Raw genomic sequence first — 10,226 nt, 5'->3', positions numbered from 1 at the left:
GTGAATGGCAAGATGGACAAGTTCTTACCAAAGGCAGCAATCCACACTAAGAAAACAGCCTCTTTATCTAACCTGAAGAACTGCTGACAACCTGTCCCTCAAGGCCTCAGCCGGGAGTCCCTTCTGTGGTCTCTCGTCTGCACCATAAGTTGAGGCCTGTTGAGGCCCACTGCCCTGGTCCACCTTCAGTAGTCAAGCCAGGAGTAGATACTTGCTCACCCCTTAGGGAGGCTTGGGGGCTGCCCCACGGAGTGCCCTGAGGACCAGGCAAACCCTGAGCAAAAGAAGGTTTCACCGAGGCCCTGGTGCAAAGTCTATTTTTAAAAATGTCGCACACCACACATTCATTTTTAAAGATTATAAAAAGCAGACTTTTTTTAAAGTACACAATCAATAAGCCACCATTTAGTCACATAAGTCATAAGAACTTTTGTAAAATGTACTCTATAATACTTTGATTTGAATTCAGATTTTTTTAAAAAAATCTACTTTAATTAAAAATCTAATTATAGTATATTATTAATAGCAGAATTCAACTTGTACCCATGCCATCACGTATACAAAATCTCCCACATTATGACTCAAAATGGTGTGTCCATATCTGAAGTCATTTATCCTCCAATCCAAATTTGCCAGTGCTGGTGCTTTTCACTTTTACTTTGTCTAAACTAATGATTATCGATAGCAACTACCCTAATGCCTAGCCCAGAAGCCCATGTGTCATTATTCAGTAGCTCTTTTCCTACCTCATGATGATATCTTACAAATCATATGTGGATTCTATTTTCTAAATGCTTCCTAATTTATCTCTTGCTACCTGCCACTAATTTCATCTTGCTATCATTAATTCTCCTCTGAATGTCTTCAAGTTATCACTGTTGCCTTACAAGCCATTCTCCACATTTTATTCAAATTCCCCTTCCTTGAAAATATTCAGCAATGCCATTCTTACCAAATTACCATGTCTCTTATTTGCTTCACTGACATCTCATGTAATTCACCACAAAACACCAAAAAACATTGTGATTGCATGTTTGTTGTCTCTGTGTTTAGGTATTTAAGAACACCATCCCTCAGGATAGACTACCTTCTTAAGGTAGATGACTTCAAAAGTATCCTGATATTTTCCTACGCTTAAAAATTGGAAAATATCTTTGGTAAAAATAAATAAATTACATTAACACTCCCTCTACATTTACTAATTGTGTAATCTTGGCCAAGTTATTTAAACACTGTACCTCAGTTTTCTCATTTATTAAACGGAGAGAGTAATACAATTTATCACATAGGATTGCTATGAAGATGTCATTATATTTATATGTTAAAGAACATAAACAGCGCTGGGAGCATGTGAAGCACTATATAAATACTAGCTCTATTTTCATAAGTAGTGTGTGAAAACACGAAATATTTCTTACTCATCATTATCTAGGAAAGCAGTTCTTAAAGTTTACACTAAATTACTATATGTTAACAGATATACACACAATAAGTGAATTCATAAATAAACTCAAAAGGATTATTAAATGAATCAACAGATGTTACTTTCTGTGCCGCAACCCCCCCAAGAAAAAAACAAGCTGGAGGATATGGTGAAATTCTACATGCAGAATCACTATCCAAAAAAATTAAATACTTAATGCAATGATATTTATATGCTATAAATATATTAAACTAAAGTTTTTATCTTTATCAATTTCATCATCTTGTTCAGAAAATAAACAGAAGCAGTTTTATTTCTACAATTTTTATAATTTGTTGTATTCTTATTCAAGATAACCAAACTACCATACTATTCTATAACTAAAGGCATTAGGTTTCAAGACATAAAGATTTTTATCAATTACCATTAAAATAATAGGGTTGAATTCTTTATTTTGCAAGGCATCACCTTATATTACTTTAGGATTAGAATGCCCCTTGTACATAACTAAGCTACATATATTAAAGGTACAATTTTTTTAGTGATTACTCACAAAAGTCCTTTTATAAGTATAAACTCCACCGTGAAATTATCATTCAGATACAGACTAAAGTGTGTGAAATACAAGATTATACTATTAGCCTTCAAATATTTTTGTGAATTTCTTTTACGACTCTCTTCTCAAAACATTATCCTAAAGCATCTTCTTTGGAAGAATGCCAGTTTTTATTATAGTAAATTGGAGTAAATATTTTGGAATGTGAGGCACTCTCTGTAAAAGGCTGACCCAACAGTGTGGTTCCAGGCAGCCAGAGAGCAGTAGGAGACGTCAATATAAAATAATATTTAAGAATTCTCATTTAGAGATTTTTTTTACAAGTATAACTAATAAATATGCTGTATAAACTTCCTATAACCCCAATACTCTGCTGTCCAATTTCTGTTCACCAAAAGATGTCACCTTGGGGAAGCTCATTCTGCAATCCTTTCCCTACTACCAAAGCAACCCAAGGAATTCCCATTCCCACTGCTTACTTGGGAAAAATAGACCTGCATTCTCTGATAGAATTCTGAATACACTTTCTATAGAAACCAGGTTATGAGCTGTGGTTAGTAACAATAGTAATGTTGCAGTCAATAATATTCTTCTATAACATCATAGTAAATAGTACTTGAGAACTTGCTTCAACAATTAATCACCTTTTATGGTGTTGTTTATAAGAGGAACTTAAAAAATCCGCATTTCAAAGTGCTGAACTTCTTTGCAGGCAGCTTTTAGAACATAACAAAAATGTAAGTGGGGGAATATTTCTAAATTAATATCCAACAAGAGAACCTTCTACTATAATGTTGACCACAATGTAATAAATTATTTGTTAGCTTTAACTTCACTGAATTCAACGACTGAGGAAATTATTGAGTCTGAGTGTTTACAGCTACTTTTAATTTCTGATTAGTCCCTGTTCTAAAAACACAGGAACAGTGAAATAACTCAAATATACTTGGCTAAAACCTTAAAGGGGGAAATGTGAAACATCGAAACAATTCAACTGCAAAAAATTTTAATTATGGATAGATTTAATTTACTGAAAATATCTCCAACAAATAACATAGATCATTAAAATTTAACTACTGGATGGTAGTAAGGGGGGAATGAGTCAATACTATTAAAGGATGAAGAAATTTAGCACTTTTCTTATCAGCAACATACACAAATTAAAAACACTATTTAAAAAATTTTGACAAGAAAACACACATATTAAAGGATGTTCACTAAAGCTCTTCCTGTCTTCCAAGAACCATACTACGATCACTTTACTACAACACCTCAGGTTTTGAAATTTTATTAACTGTGAAAGAAATATATTGGACTTATTGGCCAGAACTTGCCACAGTTATTTCTACATCACCAACTCCTCATCAATCAAGAAATTGTCATTTTTTTTCCCCATGGAGTATATTGAAGTTCAGACTGCCTAAATGTCAGTGTGAAAGAGACTGACTCTCTTTGAGATGGTGATCATGTACTTTCACTCTTGCTCATCATTTTCAACCATTTGACTAGATTTTGGCACTTTCCTTCTGGAAATGTGTGCACACATGAAGTAGCAATAGAGGATGAAAATGCCAAAGGCTTCTTTATATTCCAGAGATATGAAATCCCCCATGTGCTGCAAGCAGTATCAAACAAAATAAACTCCAGGATTGATTCATTGAAATAATTTAAAGAATTTTCTTGGATTGTCCTGATAGTTTCTGTGTAAATAATTCAGCCTTTCAAGAACATTACTCAGCATCTCTGTAGACAAAAGATGACTGCTTGTATTATACATAGCACATTCCTTGCTTTAAAGGTTTCTCAAATGATAAGCCTAAGAGGATCCTTATCACTTAACTGATATGTTATGTATCTGACACTTTTGTCCTAATTCTAGAATAATAAAAAGTATTTTTATATTTTATCATTAAGTTTCCTTGGGTTCACTGATTTTTTTTTTTTTTAGTAAAGTGCTAGCATTTTTATATATTGCGTATGCTGCATCTATTCTTTGAAAATTCAAGGATGACTGACATTTTATTTTGTACATCACAGGAAACTTTACAGTATACAATAATTTTGAGGAAGATTTATTTGACTAATTACTTAACTACTATAAAACCCATATAAAATTTCATACAAGCCCATGAAATACCATGCTGATCATTTTATTAAAAATATAAACCTATACATGAAAGTATAAATATAGGTGTGCATATACTTGTATACACTTAAAATGTGGGACTTAATTTATTACATTGTATAAGAAGGTAGACCATAACTTAATACATTTCTACACATATGGAAAGTAGAAGGCATTTTTTCATATTCCGTGCAAGAGCACAGTGTGTTGTGTTTGTTTGGCACCTGATGTGCTGCCACATGCCAATCCATGCTCTCCTCACTTTTCACTTGTACAAACATCAAACAGAAGGGACATAGAGTAGGATTATTTTAACTGAAATATATTTCCTTTTTACTAAATACCACTGTAAGTCATTATGAAAACCTACTCATCTTTCCAGTTCTAGTTCATCTCCTGCTTTCTTAATGGAGCATTCCCAGATACTGATAATCCTTACTGTGGCTTCCTTTCTCAGAAATGCAATGCTTTTAAGAATCAGGAAGCCCTTCAAATGTTTCAGTCCTTAAATATCTTTTCTGGTTGTTCAATTCTAAAATGTTGACTGTGTGGTGGTGCTGTATCCCCAATCTATTCTTTTTACCTGGTATTCTAAAGAACTTACCTGAACTATTTCTTGAGTAGTTCATATATAAATTTCCCCAGCTTTATTTGAGATATAATTGACATATATTGTGAAATAATACAACCTGTGTTTTGTGGTAAGAACGTTTAAGATCTACTCTCTTGGCAAGTTTCAAGTATATAATCTAGTAACGTTAGCCATAATCACCATTCTGTGCATTAGATCCCCAGAACTTATTCTTTTATAACTGGAAGTCTGTACCCTTTGACCACAATGAGACATTACCTCACACCTACTGAGATGGCTATTATCAAAAAGATAAGAGATAACAAACATTAGTGAGGATGTGGAGAAGAGGGAACCCTTCATATATACTTTGGAAGGGGCAGTGACCAAGTGGAAGACTCTCAGAAAAGGTGATCCCAATTGTAAGAAATCATGCTGGGTTAAGAAAATTTGAAGGAACAGGTCATATTTAGTCTGAAAAGAAGACCTAGAGGGCAATCTGATCACTGCATTGACATCATTTAAGATGTTCTACATAAATAGGAGTGTAGGTTTATTCTGTGTTGCTTCAGAGGATAACAGATGAACTATTAATATCAATATACAATTACATTTTAGAGGAAGGAGAAAATAGCCTATTATCTAAGATTTAATTAGGTCACTGGACAGCCTAGAAGCTGAACAGTGAAATCAAATGAGAAAATGTATCATGAAGGCATAAGGACTAAAGACATAAGAAAATATAGTCATTAGTCAATAAATTAGAGTCAATTAATCAATATTCCAGGAAATATCAAGCACCAATAATGCAAGAATATATGATTTTTTCTATTTTTACCCTCTGATTTACCACTGCTGCTTTCAGGCAGGCTTAATCCCTCTCCACAGTCCTTCAGAATAAATAAGATTTAAGAGCTCAGTGGGGAACAATAGGAAACCAAGTAAGTCCTGCTATCAACAAAGCACATGGCCCATCAGTTCCTCATCCTCTTCAAGTAGCTCAGAAGCACAGTTCAGATATGAAGCTGTATTTTATGAATTCCTGGGACTTACCTCACCTCCCCATGGAATGCAGTTGTCAGTGTTCCTGAGAAGGCCTGTTTTAAGGTAAAACTTGAAAAGTAGCTGGGCTGAAATCAATCTTGGCCTAGAGAAAAATAAATATCATAATTAACATTAATATCTTATAATATTAACATTAATATCTTGTAATATTAACAATATTAAAAATAATAACAACTACTGTTATCAAGTTACAAGCATCTGAAGTTTATTTCAGTTGCAGAAAATAGAATATTTTAGAAATAAATGAATTTACGGTTTTAGGGAAGTAGTTTATAAAGAAAAAGATGCACAAGAAACTACTTGGAAATGAAATTAAAAAAATAAATAACAGTGTCAGCATAGTCTCATTATAGTCAAGGTTTCACAGGTGAAATATTCCAAAAAGAAGATAAGAAATAGTAAATTAGTCACGCAAATGTATACAATTATTAATAAAATATATTTTAACATATACATACACAAATATATCAAGATAATTTAGGCAGCCTCCCTTTAGCACTTCAACAAAGCAATAAATTATTAATATATCCAATCTTTCTCTCTGTTTTTCTCTCCATCTCTCTTCTCTCTCCCTCTCTCTAAGTAATACAATTCACTGCTTCCGTTGTTGAGAGTTTTTTTAAAAATATTATTTCTGTATTTAATATCTGTCCTCCCATTTTTTTGTAAATAATTTCTTCTAATTAAATCAACATGAATGTGTACTGCTACTATCTTCTCATTAAACATTACTTGCTGTTTTAAGATGTATGGACTGCAATCAAAAATACAAAAAATGTTCAATATAATTATTACCACTCACTAGTATGGATAAAATTAAAAAGATGGACCATACCAACTGTTGGAGGAAATGTAGAAGAATAAAATTCTGGTACTTTGAAAAGTTTAACAAAATCAAATTACCCCTTAGAGACTCGGCAAAAAAAGAAAGAAAAGAGAAAATCGGAAATGTAAGAGGGGATAGATATTACCATGGACCTTACAGACATTAAAAGGATAAAGTGAGCTCTTCCCTTTTGCGGCCATCACTGAAGTGCCAGCAGCCAAAATGAAGTTCAGTCCCTTTGTGACTTCTAACAGAGAGAAAGAACTGTAAAAGACATTTAAGTCTTCCCACATTCGCAGGAAGATTGTCTTCCTTTCTTTCCAAAGAGCTGCGATAGAAGTACAATGTTTGATCCATGCCCACACGAAAGGATGATGAAGTAGACTATGTGAGGACACTACAAACGTCAGCAAATTGGCAAAGAAGTCGAGGTTTACAGGAAGAAATACATCATCTACACTGAACAGGTGCAGCAAGAGAAGGTGGATGGCATGACTGTCCACGTGGACATTCACCCTAGCAAGGTGGTTATCACTAGACTAAAACCGGACAAAGACTTCAAAATGATCCTTGAACATGAAACATCTGGCAAAGTAGGAAAGGAAAAGGGAAAATGTAAGGAAGTAACAATTGAGGAGATGCAGGAATAAAGTAATCTTATATATGACTTTAAATAAAAACTGTAAAAATGAAAAAAAAGGATAAAATGAAAAATACCTTTTATGAACACCTTTTTGCAAGTAAGTTCAATAACTTGAATAGAACAGACAATTCCTAGTAAACACAGCTCACCAAACTTAAAGAAAATAGAATGTCTGAATAGCTATATATTAAAAAAAAGAAGTCATAATCAAGTTATTCCCACAAAGAAAATATCAGGCCCAGATGGTTATAAACTGTATCCAATTTTTAAGAAATGGAACAGATTATAAAAAACTCTTTCAGGAAATAGATGGGAAAGGAACAAAGTTTATTATAAGGAAATACAATTGTGTCCTTTTCATCCACAAAAAATAAGAATAAACATCTGAAATGATGAACATGTTTCTGCTTAAATTTTTTCTCATGGTTTCAGAAGTAGATATTTTTCTAATAATTATTCTAAGACATGTTTAGAAGCATCAACTGTGGCCTACCTTTTACTTTGTCCTGTATTTTGTAATTACTGTTAGGTTAAGAAAGTGTTAGGAGATACATCATCCGATAGTTGCCCTTTGATAAATGTGGGCAGAATGAATGTTGTGAAAAGGAAAAGGAATTAATAATTGGTTGTGATGAAATCTTTCATTCTATTGTTGGTGATTATTAGATTAATTATCATGAGAAGTTTAATACTTTCTAGAAACCTGAGGCAGCCGACAGATAATCTCTTCACTGAAGTCCTATAGCAAATAACTAAATTAATTTCATTCAAAATATATTCATTCAACTCTGTATGACCAATTCTTCCTGGCAACTGAAGGTATCAATAAAAAAGAGATTCTTCTCCCACCGCCAGTATCACGGATATTGTTTAAGAGAAGATTAAGAGAATTTAAAAAATTTCAATAAAAACTATAACATGCATCTATATGGAAAAAGCAATTCACCTCATCTGGAGAAAATCAAGTCTAGATTCAAGTCAAAAGCTAATCCTGATGAAAACACAATTTATTAATGGTTTTGACTTTTAATAATTGTTCTAAAAATATTTTTGACAGTTGAAAAAAACATTGAGGGCCTCTCATAAATATCATGCAAAAATTAACTATACTTTCTAAGTAAAGTTAATTGAAGTTAATATCTGCATAGCCTCAACACCACATTTCTATCTCAAGACATACACATGGAGCAGCTTCTAGGAATGGGGAAGGCAAGCAGAACACACATCCCAAAGATAGGGAGCCTCCAAATGCAAGGGTCCAGTTTGTGTGTCAACTGGTGGTCACATTTTCTTTATGACCTCCTCCAAAAATCTCTATGACTGAGCAAGTTATTTAAGTAATCTTTGTTTCAGTTACCTCTTGTATAAAGAGGTGAATATAATAGTATCTGCCTCTTTGAATAGGGATTAAATTAAATGAGGATTAAATTAAATTTAAATAAGGATTAAATTTAAATGAGGATTAAAATTTTAATACATGTGAAGGGCTCAGAATAATGTCTGACAAATGTTATATATGGCCGGACATTATTATTATTACTGTCATCATCATCAACGTGATTATTACAAATAGATAATCAGTAAAAGTAAAATCAGAAGATATATTTTAATCTATATTTTAACTTAATGGAAGGCCTGGAATAACAAATTAATTAATTTAAATGATGTTCTACAGGTAATGGAAAGACATTAAAATGTCTTCAAGAGGAATATAATCAATTAAGAAATGGATGAGTGTAGCAGCAATGGAATAAAACAATGAGAAGAATGCAATGTCATTCTCATCCGTATTTTTCCTAGCATACACCTTTAGCATTAACTACATAGCAGATACTGTGCATGCAAAGGAGATGATTATCTCAGACAGTTCTTTTAGAAAAAATGGGCATCTAAAGGTCCGTTGAGTCTTCAGGTCATAGACCAAGAGAAAAATGGAACCAATACAATTGCTGTTTAAAATGTAAAAGTTCCAGGGGCACCTGGGTGGCAGAGTTTGCTGGCTGTCTGACTCTTGGTTTGGACTCAGGTCATGGTCTCAGGTTCGGGGGATTGAGCTCGGAGTTGGGCTCCATACTCAGCATGGAGTCTGCCTGGATTTTCTCTCCCTCTTCCTCTGCTCCTCCCCTCCAGCGCTCTCTCTCTAAAACAATAAATAAATCTCTAAAATGTAAAAGTTTGGGGCACCTGGGTGGCTCAGTCAGCTAAGCATCCCACTCTTAATTTCACCTCAGGTCATGATCTCAGGGTCATGAGACTGAGCCTTGAGTCCCGCTCCACGCTCAGTGGAGAATCTGCTGGAGATTCTCTTTCTTCCTCTGCCCTTCCCCCCTTCCATGCACACGTGTGGGCTCTCGCTCTCTCTTAAATAAATAAATAAATACTTAAAAATAGAATAAAGTAAAACATAAAAGTTTAAAGGGTGCCTGACTGGCTCAGTTGGTAGAGCAATTGCCTCTTGATCATGGGGTTGTGAGTTCAAGCCCCATGTTTGGCATAAAAATTACTTAAAGAAAAAAAACTTTAAAATTTCAAAGTTCAAACACTTTATAAGTGCTGTTGATTCAAGATGTAACTGCTAAAAGCTGAGTTCTCCAAAGTCTACACCTAGCTGTATAGCAGAGCTTTACAATCACTTTGATGTTCTTCAGGCACCCCCCCTTTATTTTCCTCTTTAAGCAGATCTTTTTTAATGGTATTTACATACTTCTTTTTTCTCTTTTTAAATAGAATATGGCTTCTAAAAGAGCCTTTACCCTTCCTGAAACTCGATCACTGGTAATATAAGTCCTGACTATGTTTCAACAAAATTTTGCTTTGAAAACCTTAGATTTTATGACAAAGTTGAGCACAGTAAGACAGTAAGTAAAATTTTCCTAGGTTAGTTCTTGGGTTTGGAAAATAAGTATAGATCAGTAGTAATCTTATTGTCACTGATATCCATACAGACAGTAAGTAGGCTTTGGTCTGTTCTTGTGGCCCTTGTCTTTATTATTTTACATGCTGCATATAAAAGCTAG

At 33.6% G+C, this 10,226-nt stretch overlaps 1 pseudogene; it reads left to right on the top strand.

Annotated features, from left to right (window-relative positions):
* Nucleotides 1-6,788: 6,788 nt before the first annotated feature.
* LOC113256157 (60S ribosomal protein L26-like) lies at nt 6,789-7,216 on the top strand (annotated as a pseudogene).
* Nucleotides 7,217-10,226: the final 3,010 nt, after the last annotated feature.

This window comes from Ursus arctos, unplaced genomic scaffold, assembly GCF_023065955.2.
Source record: "Ursus arctos isolate Adak ecotype North America unplaced genomic scaffold, UrsArc2.0 scaffold_4, whole genome shotgun sequence".
NCBI classification, from domain to species: Eukaryota; Metazoa; Chordata; class Mammalia; order Carnivora; family Ursidae; genus Ursus; species Ursus arctos.
The sequence above is the reverse complement of the archived record's forward strand: the minus strand, read 5'-3'. Positions and strand labels throughout refer to the sequence as shown.